The 18,106-nt window shown below is 41.1% G+C and overlaps 1 protein-coding gene across 10 annotated transcripts in view; it reads right to left on the bottom strand.

The window, feature by feature from the left end:
- The window catches only part of LOC122549227 (zinc fingers and homeoboxes protein 2), a 101,721-nt gene extending 97,753 nt beyond the window's left edge, over nucleotides 1-3,968 (bottom strand). For 8 of the 10 annotated variants that reach the window (XM_087986202.1, XM_087986205.1, XM_043688670.2 and 5 more), the window contains exon 1: nucleotides 3,767-3,966. The gene's annotated coding sequence lies outside the window, so the exon portion shown is untranslated. Of the gene's footprint in view, nucleotides 1-3,035; nucleotides 3,055-3,766 lie in introns of those variants that run through there. The other 2 variants (XM_087986206.1, XM_087986203.1) reach the window with 2 other exon arrangements.
- Nucleotides 3,969-18,106: the final 14,138 nt, after the last annotated feature.

Genomic DNA, 18,106 nt, shown 5'->3' with positions numbered 1-18,106 from the left:
AATCAAATTGCTGAAATAATGAGTGCACTGATGAGTAGTAACAGAAGTCTTTCAAAAGGTAGCGAAAAATCAGCTCCAAGCTTTCATCTAGAGATAAACAGCTGTGAACCTGTTTACTATATCTACAAATTTCTGAAAACAAATCTGTTCCTCAGATCTCCAAATTTTGCAAAACCAATGGCATCAGCACCCCAAGCCTTTTTGAGTTCCACTAAATTCGTGCACTTCATCCCATTTCAGCAGGGAGCGTTAGTCACAAGCAAGAAACAAATGTTGCAGCCTTCTTTAGAACAAACATTAACGTTTCAAAAGTTGAAAGGTGCTACATTCCTTTTGCAAGAGCACTTGATCACAATTTTAAAAAAATACACTGCAAGTGAGGAATGACGAAAGAGATGGCCACACAATCTTGCACATTGCTTTTGTTCATTCCACTTGCCATTCCTTCAAAAAGAGTCAACCAGAAATGAATATATACAATAATCTGCAATTTCACTGTTCAAAATTTTTGTCACTACAAAATCTGGTACAACTAATACTCCCCAAACAACAGTGAACATGTAAGTCACAGATAGTAGAACATACGTTATGTAAATAACAAGATGCCTTGCTGTTCTACCAGAAAGCCACAAATTTATTCCAACCAGTACCTGAACTAAACCCCAAATCATGTCACACAGTGGCACATTCATCCTGTGAACACGCAGCCAATTGATAATAAAATTCTTTCTGTAAACACTGACAGTGATAAAAAAAAAGTAGAGAATCATACCAATTAAACCAATAGACAACAAAAATTTAATCTATTTTTAAAGGAAAAAAAATTAAGGAAAGCACTGCACAAGTTCAACTGGTAATCTAACACTACCTGCCACACAAATTGATAAGGAACTGCAAATAGTGTAAATACAAGATGGGTACTTTAAGTACAGATTGCCCTTATCAGAAGTGAATGGTTGCTTGTAATATGCAGATTATCAATTGTTACATGTAACATGCCAGAAATCCTCCACTGACATAATATTCACATACATTTGCTCACAACGAGCTAATTGAGTGGCAAAACTCATTTTTTCCAAAGTAGTAGAAATGTATACATCTTCTCTTCACATTTAGTGTTTTGAATACTGTAGTTCCCTGTATCACAAAATGCACTTTTGTTCACAAATTATTAAAGCATATTTTGGATGTACTTTAACCAACTGAATGGCAAAGCCAGATTTTGCTGTTGTGTACCATGACAAGGTTAGAATTAGAAAGGTTTTAGGAATTTTGCATCTGATTCGAGTAACTTTCTACATCCATGACCCTGGACCACCAGGTTAGATTGCCTCATCACTCATTGGCTTACTATTTTTTCTTTCTTTAGAAACCCCCCCCACCTCCAAAAAAAAGACAGTGGATGTGGAAAAAAAGCATCATTTCAAGTTCCTCCATACGGATCTTAGTGTTAGGCCTGTCCACGTCTGCCTTTTCATTGAACCCTTCTTAATTTCAATTAACGTTCTTAATTCAGTGCTTTAATAAGAGGTACCATCTAGTTAAATCATGTGGAAATACACATAGCCAGAAAGCGTTGGCAACATATTCAATGAGGGCCCTTCACATTCAACATCAAAAACAAGTGCCTGTTTTCATTTAAAGTGTACAAAGACTTAATTCAACATATTGCAAATAGTCACCCTGTCATACTTTGAACTCATTCATGTAACATGGGTGTCAGTAAATTTCATCTATCCCTGTGTAAAAACACAATGAATGAAGCCAGGGAAATTTTTGACTGTTGCTCCTCATGCTGCTTCAGTTCCAAGGTTTTCAGGCCTCTTCCAAAATGCAACCAAGGATCACAACATATTTTTCAAATTAATTTTATTTTGTAAAACCATGCAGGACTTTTTCTTAAAAGCAGAAATCAATTTGGCAGGATTGCAGCTCAAAAAGGCCAAGAAAACATTGTAAATTCAATATTAATATTTACATAATGCTCCCTGCACTTGGGGAGTTACTATGCATTGCCAAATAACAGGGTAGAAGGGATGGTCTATAAAAAAAAACTCCACATATGGAGACAGTGATCTGATACAGGTTTTTGTCCTGCACATTCATGATTTTACAATAGTTTTGTTCTGGTTGATTGTTCATTAGTTGTGTTGTGTGCAACTATTGTTGTATAATAATCTTGTGTTGCTGAAACTTGCAACTATATAAACAGGAAAGTACAACACTACTCTATTGCTATGGCATTCATGATTCTTTTTACAAAAATTAGAAGTCTGCATATTATCAGACTAACAAAGACTCCCTGCTTCCAGTACGACCTGTTGTTTTCATGAAGGAGTCAGTAAATTTTAAAACTGTTTCTGTATGCCTACTCTTGGCAAAACAAACTCTGTGTCTGTGTTCTTTAAAACCAGTCTTGTAAATCACCGACATTGGCTGATGAACGCTGCTCTTTTCTCTGAGCACAAACATGCCAAAAGGCCCGACAACAAGTTTTAAAGACATAAGATCTCATTTCATTAACCCATACATATCAGCATGTTTTCAGATACAACAGAAAATGGTTTTAAATCATTCCAGAGGACCATGCATAAGTGACTAACAGTTACAAATCAGAAAAGACAGCAATGACTAGACTTCGAGCTTTAAGTATGGAACTTATTATCCAACACTGAACGCATTTGATGATGTTTACAACAGAGATACAGACGTAAATAGTAAACTCTAGTTTTCATTTTTTTGAAAGGGGAGTGTTGTTTATATGCCACCACGTACAGTTAGAGCATGAAGGGATGCTGTCTCTTTGAACTGAAGTTTGGGAAATTTAAATCACGCTCGCACACTAGCAAACAAAAGCCTGATCTCCTTTCCAGCTTTCAAACGAAGGTGGTACATGCTCCAAAAGGAAAGATTGACCACCCAAAGTCCTATCTCTGGATAATCGAGGCCCTTGATGCCCAATCAGTATTATTCATTTTTGAAGCAAAAAGGAAAGAGAGAGAGAGAATATTGGGTCGCAGCAAACGGTTCCCTACCTGCACAACAACCAGCACCATCACCATTAGCCCCAAGACCCTCATTTCATCACCAAGCAACGCGCCAAATCTCTCCCACCACCGCCACACACCCCAAAACACACCACCGAATCTCCGCCAAATTCTCGCCCCTGCCCAATCTCTGGGGACATACTCCCAAAGCCAACGCCAAATCCGCCCACCAAGCCGCCGGCCGATTACACCAATAGTACCCCGCACCCCGTTCCCCACCGGATCTCCGCCCAAACTCCGCCAGTCTCGCTCCCTTGGCCCTGGTCGGATCGCGCATTTTGTTTCATGCGGCCAACCAAAAATCGGGGACACCATAGCCACAGCTTCCCGCAAAAAAAAACACTCACTAGTAAATCTTCCACTTTGTTTGTTTGGGGGGGGGGTGGGGGGGGGGTGGGGGGGGGTGGGGGGGGGGAGGTGGCGGGTGGGAAGAAAGAAGACTACGGCTGGCAAAAAAAGAACCTTTCCCCGGAAAATACAGGAGAAGATGAAAGGGAAATAAAACCGACACCCACCTTGAAAAAGCAGAAACATTTTTTTTGTTTTATAAAACAACAGCTGACAGGAGATTTGGGGGGGGGGGGGCAGGCATAGCCGCCATGTTTCGCTCTACTTACGACATGGGAGACATGTTTAAGTTGCATTTTATTCCTCACTGTCTGGGCTGAGGTGCAGTGTGTGGAAGGGAGGAGGGAGAGAGGGGGTTAAAATCTCCTTACCTGCTCCTCCTGCTGCTGCTCCCACCGCTGCGCTGAGGGGATACTAGGAGCTGAGCCGCCGCTACTCTGTAACTCTTTCTTGGCTACAATGTAACCAGCAGCGAAATGTAGCAAAGCCCAGCTTGGAGGCACAGGGAAGCCTCGACAGGGGCAGATCCGCCAAAGCACATGATCGCAAACGTCAGCAAGCACTATTTGCATACGATACCAGAAGCGGCTTTCTTCCTCTCGATGTGTCCGCGAGCGTTCCTTCTTGTGCACAAGTTTCTGCTGTCCAAGTCACTCAGCCCTCTCCCTCCCGCTGAACTCTGCCCAGCACGTGTGCTGGATCCTTCCAGTACCAGCAACCAGTAATGGGCAAAGTGGTCAACTCCAATCCCGGGACGATAGAGTTTGCCCAACCATGTAAACAGCTGAGAAAATTGGCCCTGTGCTCATTCTCAGCTTTACTCTCTGGATTTTGGAAGAGTGGGAGGCGAACTCATGGAATGAGCCATCCCAGGTTCTGTAGTGGCTGGGTAGGTTGATTGCTGAGAGATTGCTGATGAAGAGCTTGTGCTCGACTCTCCTGCTCTTCAGGGACGCTGACTGACCAGCTGTGCTTTTCCAGCACCACACTTTTTGATTCTGATGTCCAGCGTCTGTAGATCTCACTTTCTCCTTGCTGAGAAATTGCTTCTGCTGTCCAGGGCATCTAAGGCATGGGGGCTCAGTGAAATGAGAAGTTCCTTCACTCAAAGGGTTGTGAAATTTGGAATTTTCAGCCCCAGGTTGTTATTGAACCCACCAAGGGCTAGGCTAGACAGATGTGAGGTCTGTCAACGAATATAGGAACAGACAGGAAGGTGAAGTTGATGCCCAAGATCACCCATGATCATATTGAATAGCAGAACAGACTCAACTGCCCTTATGCTCCACTGTGCTGTTATTTCTTGTGTTTTTGTGCTCATCCCAGATCCTGTTACCGTTGTTACCTCAAAGTCTTGACTAGTGTTTTGAGAAATATTTAACATGGCCATTTTTCAACCCAAATGATATGACAAGCCTGACACAATATTGTTTATTAAAACTACATTTATATTTTCCTTTCCTGACATTCCAAAAGGTCACCCATTGGGTCATGAGTCTGTGGAATCCATTTCCCCAGAAAGCAGCTAAGGCTGGAAAGTTTACTTTATTCAAAGTTAAAAATCAGACAACACCAGGTTATAGTCCAACAGATTGATTTGGAACTAGCTTTCAAAGCACTGCTTCTTCATCAGGTGGTTGTGAAGCAGGACCATAAGACACAGAATGTATAGCAAAAGATTACATTGATAAAATGATACAAGAAACAAACCTATATTGTTATGTCTTTCATCTTTTAGAATGGATTTGCTGGTTTCGGTTCTTTAATATGTAAATCCCAGAACTTATTTTAAGTCACATTCTCAAGATAATTTAAGGTTTTATAACAAAAGGTGACATTTAAGCTCAGACATCTCTAGAGCATTAAAGCTTAAAGGTGTGAGGTTAAAGTCTATCTGTATCCCAATCTTGAATCAGACTGGTTCTATTTCCAAAGTGGAATTTACAAGTATTACATGGATTGACTGCCTGCATTGACTGCTTGCAGGTTCTGCATTTTTTGAGCAAAATAGAAGGTATCAGCAAATATAATTCAGCATGTTCAGATGAGGAGGAACATGACGAGACTTGAAGGTGCTCAAGGATGCCCTTGTAAGATGCTCAACTCATTGATTGCCAGTTCTGACGTGCCACAGCGAGAAACCGTAATTATCTTCTCAGGAGACAACTGATGCAACTGATAAGGTAGCCTTAGTTGTGCAGTACTTCCCGGGAGCCGAAAAAATATGCCATGTTCTTCGCAGCCTGCAACACATTATCAATGAGGATGAGCACTTCGCCAAGACCTTCCCTATGCCTCCACTTCTCACCTTTAAACAACCACCAAACCTTAAACAGATCATTGTTCACAGCAAACTGCCCAGCCTTCAGGACAACATTGATCACAACACCGTACAACCCTGTCATGGCAGCCACTGCAAGACATGTCAGAATGTCGACACAGATATGGGGATACCACCCACCATGTATGCGGCAGGTGCTCATGTGACTTGGCCAACATTATCTATCTCATATGCTGCAAGCAAGGATGCCCCCAGATATAGGGTACATTGCCAAGACCAAGCAGACGCTATGATAACGGATGAATGGACAACAATCACCAGGCAGGGGTGTTTCCTCCTAGTCGGGAAACACTTCAGCGGTCAGCGACGTTCGGCCTCGGACCTTCAGGTGACCATCCTCCAAGGCGGATTTTGGGACAGGCAACACTGCAAAGTGGCCGAGCAGAGGCTGAGAGCCAAGTTCGGTACCCATGGGGATGGCCTCAATTGGGGTCTTCTGTTCATATCCCACTACGGGTGACCCCACTACACTATACACTCTCTCACACATAGGCACAAACACATGTTTACACGCTCACACACTCATGCAGACCCTCTCTCATACACAAACTCTCTCTCATATGCTCACACATATACCCCCTACACTCGCACCCACGCACGCACCCTCTCACAGGCTAATATCCCATCTCACACACACACTTTACCAAGCTTGTGCACACGCAAACACAAACTTTCTCATGTTCACTCATGCTCAAATGCACACACTCACTCTGTCTCTCTGTCTCTTTCTCTTTCTCTCTCTCTCTCTCCTGTACGTACGCGCACACGTAAGTTTATGGGGTGAATTTGTATTTTCAGAATTATATTTGCAGACACATTATATTTTGCTCAAAAAATGCAGAACCTGCAAGCAGTCATTGCAGGCAGTCAATCCATATAATATTCATAAATTCCACTTTGGAAACAGAACCATTCTGATTCAAGATTGGGATACAGACAGACTCTAACCTCATACCTTTAAGGTATTGTCTGAGCTTAAATGTCACCTTTTGTTATAAAACCTTAAATTATCCTGAGAATGTGACTTAAAAGAAATTATGGGATTTATATATTAAAGAACCGAAACCAGCAAATCAATTCTGAAAGATGAAAGACAATCTAGGTTTGTTCAATATATCATTGTATCACTGTAATCTTTTGTTATAAATTCACAACCACCCGATGAAGTAGCAGCGCTTCAAAAGCTAGTGCTTCCAAATAAACCTGTTGGACTATAACCTAGTATTGTGTGACTTTTAACTTCGTCCACTCCAGTCCAATGCTGGCTCCTCCAAATCATAACTTTATTCAAAGCTGAGTTAGATGGTTTTAAATAGAAATTGAATGTTAAAGGGCAGACAGGAAAGTGGAGTCAAAATCGTCAGTCAGGAATTATAGAATGGCAAACAGGATTGACGAGTGAGTGGCCTATTCCTGCTTCTAGGTTGTGTGCTCCTATGCTTCTTAGGCATTTAATCCTTTGTTTGAAATGTCATTGTTGCAGTGGATGAAATGCCACAAGCCAAGTTGCCCAAAATGTGATAAAACCAAATATATTTGTATATAATTAATGCTGATTGAGGAATAAATATTGGCCAATATTTCAGCATTAACTGGGGGTTGTTGTAGTGCAGCAATGGTATCCCTACCTCTGAACCCTGAGTTCAAGTCCTACCTGCTCTAGAGATGTGTGATAACATGTGTTCGAAAAAGTTGTTTTAAAAAAGAACTGCCTGGTTCTTCTTCAAAATAGTGCCCCAGGAGTGTTTACATCCACCAAAAGGTCAGTCAGTTTTAAGCCACCTGAATTTTGAAAGATGATGTCTCTCTAAGTACATTGGTTTATCCAAACATTATTTTTACTGAAATTCTTCAGTGAGATTTGACCCACAATCTCACTCTCTAAAATGAGAATAGTACCGTCTAAGCTACAGCTGTTTTTATCAAATCCAGCTACATCATTCTTGGATGGATAGCTTGCAGTAATGTAACGTAATAATGATATTTTTGCATTTAATTCAACCACAATCAATTTTCATTTTCCTTTACCCATTGCACATTTATACATCAGATTTTAATGTTAATAAAGATTAGGGTTAGATTAATTGTTGCAACAATAGCTTTAATACTACTAAATTGTAACAAGTGTAATTAAAGTAAACTGTGCCCCAAAGTATTGAATAAACCAGTGAAGTTCATTCCCTTTTACTTCCTCACCCCCCTCCCAGGTTTGGAATTAGCATACGTAATTTGAAAATAGACCGTTTCATTTCAGGTTATGATTGAGGAAAATAAAGCATTTGACATTTACAGCAGGTTTATTTTCTGCATGATTTAAGATATTATAATTCAGACATTTAAGATCTCATCAATCCAACAAAAAAAACAAAGAATACCTCGAAGATGCCCCAATATATTGTGCAGCATTGCAGTGACTAATTTCTGTCCGATGGGTGAACTTATCAGTTCACTGAACTGCAAGAGCCAAGTGGCCTTTTATTCCTACAGCTCTTGCTCAACGTGCTCATTGAATCTGACATCAAGGCTTTTCTGATGAAAGATTGGAGTGAGATCTATTGCTCGGGAAAGCCCTGTAGTTAAAGAAACACTCACACAAGCACACACACAGGGGATTTCGTCTGACGGAGAGGAAATGACACACATCAGCAACTCCAAACAGCAGGCGCGCAATTCCAACCGGCCTCACAGTTACACCCCCCTGCTCTTCTATACCTGGTCAAGAAAGTAGCATAATTGAAATACTTAAAGGGACATGATCCTTTTTCTTTGTTTAAATATAAGAAATATGGCATTTGAAATTTCTTAGACATAAGCAGCCTTCAGTATTTTAAAGATGCAGCGTTATCTTTGTAGATTTTTAGGTTGTTGACTGAAGGTATAAGATTTGTATTTGCGAAGTGACTGTCCTGACCCCCAAAGTATTCATTGCCAATAAGACAGTCACTGTTATAATGTAGGAAACACAGCAGCCAATTAGCACATAGCAAGATCCCATACGCTGTAAAGTGATAATGACCAGATCAGTGTAGATAGGATAAATAGACAAGGTCTTTTCACTGGGGTGGGGGAATCCAGAACTAGAGGGCATAGATTTAGGGTGAGAGGGTAAAGATATAAAAGAGACCTAAGGGGCAACTTTTTCACACAGAGGGTGGTGTGTGAATGGAATGAGCTGCCAGAGGAAGTGGTGGAGGCTGGTACAATTGCAACATTTAAAGGCATCTGGATGGGTATATGAATAGGAAGGGTTTGGAGGGATATGGGCCAAGTGCTTGCAAATGGGACTAGATTAGGTTAGGATATCTGGTCAGCAAGGATGTATTGGACTCAAGGGTCTGTTTCCGTGTTGTACATCTCTATGACTCTATGACTCTATGACTATGAGAGATCATAGTCTTAGAATAAGGGGTAGCAAATTTAAAACAGAATTGAGGAGAAACTACTTCTCTAAGAGTGCTGTGAACCTGTGGAATTTGCTATGCCAAAGTGTGGTGGATGCTGGGACAGTGAGTAAATTTAAGGAGGAGGTAGACAGACTTTTAAATGATAATGGGTTGAAGGGTTATGGCTTGAAGGCAGGAAAATGGGGGTGAGGAGCATATCAGCCATGATCGAATGGTGGAGCAGACTCGATGGAGCGAATGGCCTAATTCTGCTCCTCTATCTTATAAACTTATAAAGATCACTTGTTTTTTATAATGTAGGTTGAGAGATAGATTTTGTCAAGACATTGGGACAAATTTGTCTTCTTCAAGTTGTGCTAAGGAATCTTTTGTGTTCTCATGCGAAAACAAACAAATCCTCAGTTTACAATCATATCAGGTAGACAGCATCACCAACAATACAATACTGCCTCAGTACTGGCACTGTCAGACTCTATGTTGAAGTGAAAGTGGGATTTGAACCCATCTGACTCAGTGATTGGAGGGGCACCCACAGGCACCAGACAAAGCCTGGTTGGAAATATTTTACTACATTTAGTAGATTTCCCAAAGCAAAGACAAAAGTGAATAGTGTGTGGAAAACATTTTTATGAGTGATATAAGTGTACCTTGTTTATCACAAATTGGATGAACATTTTGTAAAGGATTAGTGTATATTTCCACACCCTTTCCTCCTGTAATTTTTCGATCAACCTCTTGGCTGGATGTGGTCCATTGCCGTTGGTCATCCATGAACATCCTATCCAAGTTGCCATTCTTGACTGTACTTACTTCTTCATCATGGAGAAATGTTGGGAAAGGTAGCCTATTGCAACCAATAATTTGTGGTTGTGCGACATGTTTAAAATCGGAAAACATCTTAAAACATTTCACTGTACAGACAAAAGGAGATTAAGTCTCCAATTTTTATTTTTGGGTTGGGTACCCAACGACAAGAGATTTTCCAACTCCTGAACCCATCCTTTAAAAACGATCACTTAGGTTTGGACAGAATTACAAGTTGGACCAGGCAATGCAGGAAGAGATTAAGATGTTCCCTGTTCCTAAGACAGCTAAGTGGAAAGCCAACCTGTGTTCAACAATGAAAATAAAATAAGAAAATATGCAATATTTCTCCAATCATCACCATCACAGCACTTTCAATCCCCGTCACCTCCCGATGTTTGTTTTTCCCCATCAATACCAATCCATGCCGACTGTACTCAGCTATGGTGCTTCTGACCCGTTATTGCATGCTATATCCACCCCCGAAGTCTCCTTGTACACTCTATGCCACCCTATACCCATCTACTCATTTTCATGGCTCCTAATATTACCCATACTACTTTAAGCTGATTTGGCCATACCGCATAGTTCTTCAGATCCCCATGCCGACTTAGTGTTTAGCTTCACACATCACCTTTCTCCTTTCAGGTACCATGCCAAGTCACTTGGCGTTTGCTACTTCTAATACATTCAGGAGGAAAAAATTAAGTTCAGTTATTTAAAGTTCTACATTGCTATTGAGAAACGCACTACTCTCCAGTAAGAAAAACACATTTTGGCAGCTTTTGGCAGGTTTGAATTTTCTTGACAGGTTTGACACTCATGACATGACTTAGCAGGTCAATTACATGTTTGACAGTTCTAGAGGGTTATGTACTTCTTGCGCAAAGTTTTATGTAGAGTAAACAATTCTAAACAAACCTACATGAACCCTCCTCCCAAAGAGTATTTGACCCCCACCAAGTTTTCTTGAGATGATATCCCCAGGGATACTTTAGCCCTCCATAGGCATACCTTTGCTATCTGAAAGAAATGTAGATCTGCTCTGAAACAGTCTATCTGTGCACATGCATTTAATTGGCTAGCTGCCTCAATGACTTGCACAGGCGTAAAGCCTAAACAGCTCCATTCCGAGGAAGTTTTGAGTTTTGGGGAGAGACTTGAAATTTTGGGCCACGTCTGCCATTTTAACAAGAGACACTCACCAAAATAGCAAAATCTGAACTTAATGTTATAGAGCATTAGTCACACAAAACAGTATTTCAGGCCATTTTGCAGGTGAAGAAATGAGTGCTGAAAAGAAAAATGAGGAGTTTGCAAAGTGGGAAATAAAGCCACTATTGAAGGGATTATTTTTAAGGGGTTTATGAAGGCAGAATGTCAACATTTAAAGTTTAGCGATTAGTCATTTTTAGTCACATTTTCTATTCACTCATAAAATGTTAGCATTGATAGCAAGTCCCACATATATTTCCCTTCCTTAATTGCCTTCAAGAAGATGGTGGCGTACCATCTCCTTGAACCTTTGCAGTCTGTTTGATGTAGGTACATCCAAGGGGCTGTTATGAAGGGAGTTCCACACTCTTGATCTAATGACAGTGAATAAATGTCGATATTGTTCCAAGTCGGTATAAAGTATGATTTGGAGGGAAACATGGGAAATAATAGTCTTCCTACCTTCTAAGCATTAACTTGCTAATTGTTTATTTCTCTCATCTTTACTTTTCTTGAACACAGTTATCCTTTCCTCTCATATGTGAGTTGACTCCTTTTGGTGAGATGGCATTATGGGCAATTACAGTCAACCAGCATCTCAAGAAAATGGGACAATGAGCAAGTATAGTTTTGACAGTGAGTGTTGGCAGATAAGGAAAGGTGACATCACAATCAAGCCTGATCCAAGCATATATGAAATTCACTCATGCCAATCCAACATAGGTGTCTATCTGAGGAGGAATGCGCACCATAGCTGGAACCTTTCCCCTTTAAACTATGGGTGCCAAGGCCAGCATTATAGTTGAAGACACATTGCATAAGCACAAACAAGAAATTGAATCAGACATTTTCTTGGATCATCATGGCTCAGAGAGTCATTAGTTGATTCCTAGGATTGTTTTCTGAGGAAAGAGTGACCAGCTATTGCCTGAACTCTATGATGTTTAAAAGAATGAAAAAATTAAATTCTGAAGGGGTTTGACAGGGTGGAGGTTGAGACAATGTTTCCCTTGTTCAGGTATCCAGGATAAGGTGGTTCAATTTCAAAATAAAGCGTCTCTCATTTAAGATGGCTATGAATAGCAATTCTCTCAGAGAGTTCTTAATCTTTGGAATTGTCTGTCACAGAGAACTGTTGAAGGCTGGGGCATTGTATGTATTCATAACTGAATTTCACAACTTTTTGGTCAACAAGAAAATTAAGAGTAAATAGTGACGCAGAGACGAAAATGGAGTTGAGGCCACAATCAAATTGGCGTGAAGGGCCAATGGCCTACTCCTATTCCTGTTTCTTATGATCCTATGTTCTTAAAGACCTTGCTTCGAGTGAACTTAATTCTCCAGATTAAGTCTCTTTGCTGTCATTCTCCAGAAATTAAATGGCTATCACCTTGAAAATCTGCTACACCAATCATATTTATTACTGTGATGACCTGAGAATTTAAAATATTAAAGTTCCTCAGTCACCTCATTATCGAATGCAGTTTTCTTCAGTGCTGAGTCATGGAGCTAGCAATAATAGACTGGTTCATGACTTGATATAAACACATTCAAAATAATTAAATAACCGTTAAAATTCACTGACTGTCATGGTACAGAGATAAAAGCAGTTCTCATTACTTTCATATTGTACAATAGTTTCCTGCAAGTCAAGAAGGTCCTTTGATAAACTTACTGTATTCTATGTTCTTTTGATGACAGTAACTCAGCATTTTATGACAGGGAACAGATGTACGAAGCCACAGAACATGATGATTTTCAACAGATATTAATTTTAAAAATATGTGTTACAGCGACAAAACACTGGCATAGCCAATGAATTGAAGAACAGATCCTAAATCAGAAGATGTTTGGTCTAGATGTTTGTTTTGGTAGTTGGTTTGCAGTTGGGGCATCGCAAAATCTGAAAATGCAACCTGCTGCGGTCTGCTTACAAGATTTTTTTTTCCTTTGACTCTTACTTTGTTTTTGACATTTCAACACTCATGACTCACAGAACATTTTTGGTTGAAGGACCCCTTTACAATTGGAGCAAAAGTTACAGACGCTCTACTTTCACACATCTAAATTATATTACAACATAATATATCTAATATGAACTTATCACATGTAAAGAGTGTATAAAGTTGGTCAGGATCTTGTTGTTTGCTTGCACCACCATTAGTAGTCTTACCTTCTGTTATCTGTAGTTTAAGCTCTGGAGTTCTTTCCCTAAATCTCGTTGCATCTGTGGATAAAGGTGCCTGAGGAACACTGGTCTAATTGAATCTAATGCAATGTGGTAGACTGTAGATAGAGAGGGAGAAAGTGAGGACTGCAGATACTGGGGATTTGAGACGAGAGTGCTGGAAAAGCACAGCAGGTCAGGCAGCATCCAAGGAGCAGGAAAATTGACATTTTGGGCAAAAGCCCTTCATCAGGAATGAGGCTATCAAGTAGATAGAGAAGGGACAGCCACTTCCTCAAAGCACATACTGCAATGGCACCTTCTGAAATGCCAATGGACAACAGGCTGACGTTGGCTTTATCGTTTGATTCATTTAGGGTTCTCAAGCTTTTATTGGGTTACAGAAAGTTCAAAGTTTGTTAACCATGGATTGGAAATGCAATATGAATTGCTTGAATTGTAGCCAAGGAGACCAGGAATCAAGGTGATGTCGAATGTGAGACACACTCAATATGCACAGCACAAAACAATGCAGGCTCTGAGCAACGTATTATTGCTTTATCTTGCATTGGATTTGAGCACCAATTATGGAAAAGTAAATTAAGGCCCAATTTTCTAGTCAAACAAAGGGAAGGTTATCACAGTCCAGCTGGAGATTCTGAAAAACACCGAGAATTTAATCTTGTGGGCTTTTTTTGGCTAAGTCTGAGTGGCCAGGTTTCTTTGAAGGGATTTTCACCACGAGGCCTAGCAAACTCTCTGGCGTTATCTCACCAAACTCACCTCATTAACTACCAACTCCAATGGCATCACTCACATCCGATTCCCTTTCAGAAAAGATTTACATGGATGTTGCCAGGCTTGGAGGATTTCAGCTAAAGGGAGAGGTTGAATAGGCTGGGGCATTTTTCCCTGGAGCATCGGAGGCTGAAGGGTGAGCTTATGGAGGTTTATAAAATCATGATGGGCATGGATAGGGTAAATAGACAAAGTCTCTCCCCTGAGGTGGGGGAGTCCAGAACTAGAAGGCATAGGTTTAGGGTGAGAGGGGAAAGATATAAAAAAGACCTAAGGGGCACTTTTATCATGCAGAGGGTGGTATGTGTATGGAATAAGCTGCCAGAGGAAGTAGTGGAGGCTAGTACAATTGCAACATTTAAAAGGCATCTGGATGGATATATGAATAGGAAGGGTTTGGAGGGATATGGGCCTGGTGCTGGCAGGTGGGACTAGATTGGGTTGGGATATCTGGTCGGCTTGCACGAGTTGGACCGATGGGTCTTTTTCTGTGCTGTACATCTCTACGACTGTATGACTCTACCACATCTTGCCAAGCATCGTTCCCACAGCAGCTTGCCACTCAGTGTATATCCTAGAATCCAATGGTGTCCTTTGCACACACACCATTTCTAAAAGACAATTATTTATCCAGATAAGCAGACCAGTATGCTTCCTGACCTTTTACCCAGTCATACAGCCAGGGAAAAATGAGTGTCCCACAGAGACCAGGGCACAGAACAGGCAGGACTTTTTCTGCCCCCAAGACCAGCAGTGGAGATCATAATACCAGGTCATGCTAGCCTGACCCAGGGTTGCAGCCTGAGTTAAAGCAGCTTATGGAAGGATGCACAGCACTGCAAGTCAATGTTCGTAACCACTTCATCTGTGTAAGTGCCACCATCTTCTCTTTGATACTTCATCCTCACTCTATCCCTGCCACTATATCTACATCCCACCCAGGTCTCTGCTCTACAATTAGCAGCAGCATCTTCCCCACTCACCCTCACCCATCCCCAACCTGTGAAACCACTAACACAACATGCTCTCTGTGCTGTCTGCTCACTTGTTCAGGACACTTCTCCACCTGCACCAAAAATACAGTTGTGCTACCCATTTTCATGTACTGTAACACCTGCCTGTCTTATCAGGAGGAAAACAGCACATAAATAGGGCACAGAGAATCAAGATGTGTGATGGGCTGCCATTCATTTGGCTCCCCATGAGGAGAGAATGTTAATTCTGACTGCTCTGAGCAAGCCTTGGACTAATATCAGAGGCTGATCAATTTACTGGTGCAACAGCTTTCTTTCTTGACTTGACTGCGTCCTGCTGACAATCACAACAAACTTTGTCTCTGCAATAAATAGCAAGGCAACACAACAGTATTGTGAGCTTGATATGGCTGGCTGAGGGGGCAAAGCACAAATAGGCAATGCAGTACAAGGCTAGGATGCTGTGAGAATCCAGCTCAGCTCAGAATAAGTGGGCACTATGACAGAAAGCAAAGAGCTCAGAGATATAGCTTGCTCCAAACATTAGCATTAGTGGGCATAGGTCCCTGAGCACAAAGCATCCTTGCTGTAGCATGACAATGATAGCTGCCAGCACATTGAAGTGCAGAAACAACCAGAGTGTGGATTGGAGGTGTACCATGAGAGTTCTTAGAGAATGGCACCAATTGGATGCTGATGTTTGTAGATGTGAGGTGCATGTGGCTGGAGGCCATGAAGTGTGCCCTGAGATGTTGGCACCTGGTTTCCAGCATGGCAGTCAATTGGAGTCAGGTACATGCCCTGATTTCCTTGTTGAGTTTTCCTTATATTTAGCTTGTTTGGAGCACTTGTAAAATGGTAGTCTGTATCGAGAGCGTAGTGCTGGAAAAGCACAGCAGGTCAGGCAACATTTGAGGAGCAGGAGAATTGACTTTCCAAGCATAAGCTGTGCTTTTCCAGCACTACAATCTCGAATCTGAGCTCCAGCAGCTGCAGTCTTCACTTTCTCCAACATGGTAGTCTGACCATGAATGAGTAGAGTTATGACATTAACAAGGCATACAATAAGTAATAATGAGTATCAATTGACATCTTGCTGCTGCCTAGCAAGGATTTCACCATGCTGCTTGTGAAAATCATAAACCATGCAGTGATCTCAAGATGGGCCTCATTGTACTTGTTGCCCAATTCTGCCACACATCTCACCATTAGCCACATCACTCAGACCCCGACAAGTTTCTGTACCTGCTATTTCATTGCCTGTTTCAAGTGAACTCCTCAATGGGCGGTTGTACAAAATTTGACCTTTCTGTTCTGAATAATGCGTCTTCGATACAGGGTATTTATTCATATCATTACTCCTAGTTTGCAATTTATGGTGTCATTGTAGCCCAGACTGGTTTCCAGTTTCATGACAACCAGAAGTCCTTCAATAGCTATTAGTGCCCAACTGTGTGGTTATACATAACAACCACCATGTGGGTGGCATGGTGGCACAGTGGTTAGCACTGCTGCCTCACAGCGCCAGAGATCCGGGTTCAATTCCCACCTCAAGCGACTGGCTGTGTGGAGTTTGCACATTCTCCCTGTGTCTGTGTGGGTTTCCTCCAGGTGCTCCGATTTCCTCACACAGTCCAAAAATGTGCAGGTCAGGTGAATTGGCCATGCTAAATTGCCCGTAGTGTTAGGTGTAGGGGAATGGGTCTGGGTGGGTTGCGCTTTGGTGGGTCGGCGTGAACTTGTTGGGCCGAAGGGCCTGTTTCCACACTGCAAGTAACCTAATCTAAAGCCCAGTGATTGTGAAAAAATCCCTCATTACTGGTTAAAGAAAATCATGGTGTCCAGGATAACATTTTGCAATATTTTTCCCTCAACCACCATCACTATAAATAGGTGATCTCCTCATTTGTTGCATTGCTCTTAGTGAAAACCTACTATGTGCAAATTGACTGCTGTATTTCATAAATTACAACCGTAAATATACTCAAAACACAGCTCATTGACTTTAAGGTGCTTTGGGAATTCCTGAGGTTGCAAAATGCAAATATTTTGTTTTTTTCTTCATCATATATTAAATGCTGGGAGAAGAGCAAATAAGCTCATTATGTGTTAAAGTGTACCACTCGGCTCTGGCTCTCAATGTCTGTGTTACGATGAACAAAGACCCATCCCAATGCTGTTCATGGGAGTGTAGGAATGTTGCAATTTAATTTAAACCATTTTAATTTTGGCAAAAAAAAGGATAGACTAAAAGCTACTTTTTACGGTGTGTACACTGTAGTATAATTAAAAAGCTTTATCATTGGAATTTTTAAATTTAAAAGTATGACTAGATATCTGGAATTTTATCACAGAATCACAATATTGTTTCAGCTTCCATTTGTCCCATCATGACTGCACCAGCTCTCCAAATGAGTATCTCATTTAGTGCCATTCCTCTGCCTCTCCGTCAACCAATCATTATTGTTCCTTTTCAAATAACAATTTCATTTTGAAGGTCTTGATTGAACCTGCTTGAACCACACGTTCGGAAGAATATTCCACATCTTAACGACACTGCGTTAAAACTCTTGCCTTCTTATCACTTTTGCTTCCTTTGCTAATTACTTTAAATCAGTGTCCTTTCACTTTTGATACTCTACAAGCGGGCAGTTTCTCACATCAACTCTGTCCAGACATGTCATGGACGTAGGAACAGAAATAGACCATACAGCTTCTCAAGCCTCTTATAGAGTCATAATTGTACAGTCACAGAGTCATACAGCATGGAAACGTATCCTTCGGTTCAACTAGTCCAGGATGACCATGTTTTCAAATCAAACGAGTCCCAATTGCCTGTGTTTGGCCCATATCCCTCCAAACCTTTCCTATTCATGCAGTTTTCCAAATATGTTATAAATGTTGTAATTCTACCAGCATCCACCACTTCCTCTGAACGTTCATTCCATGTATGAACCACTCTGTGTAAAATAGTTGCCCCTCATGTCCTTTTTAAAATTTTCTCTTCT

This window comes from Chiloscyllium plagiosum, unplaced genomic scaffold, assembly GCF_037043375.1.
Source record: "Chiloscyllium plagiosum isolate Xiang-an unplaced genomic scaffold, Cpla_swu_hap1 HiC_scaffold_4, whole genome shotgun sequence".
In the NCBI taxonomy this organism is placed as follows: Eukaryota; Metazoa; Chordata; class Chondrichthyes; order Orectolobiformes; family Hemiscylliidae; genus Chiloscyllium; species Chiloscyllium plagiosum.
This window is presented reverse-complemented; position numbering and strand designations above follow the sequence as displayed.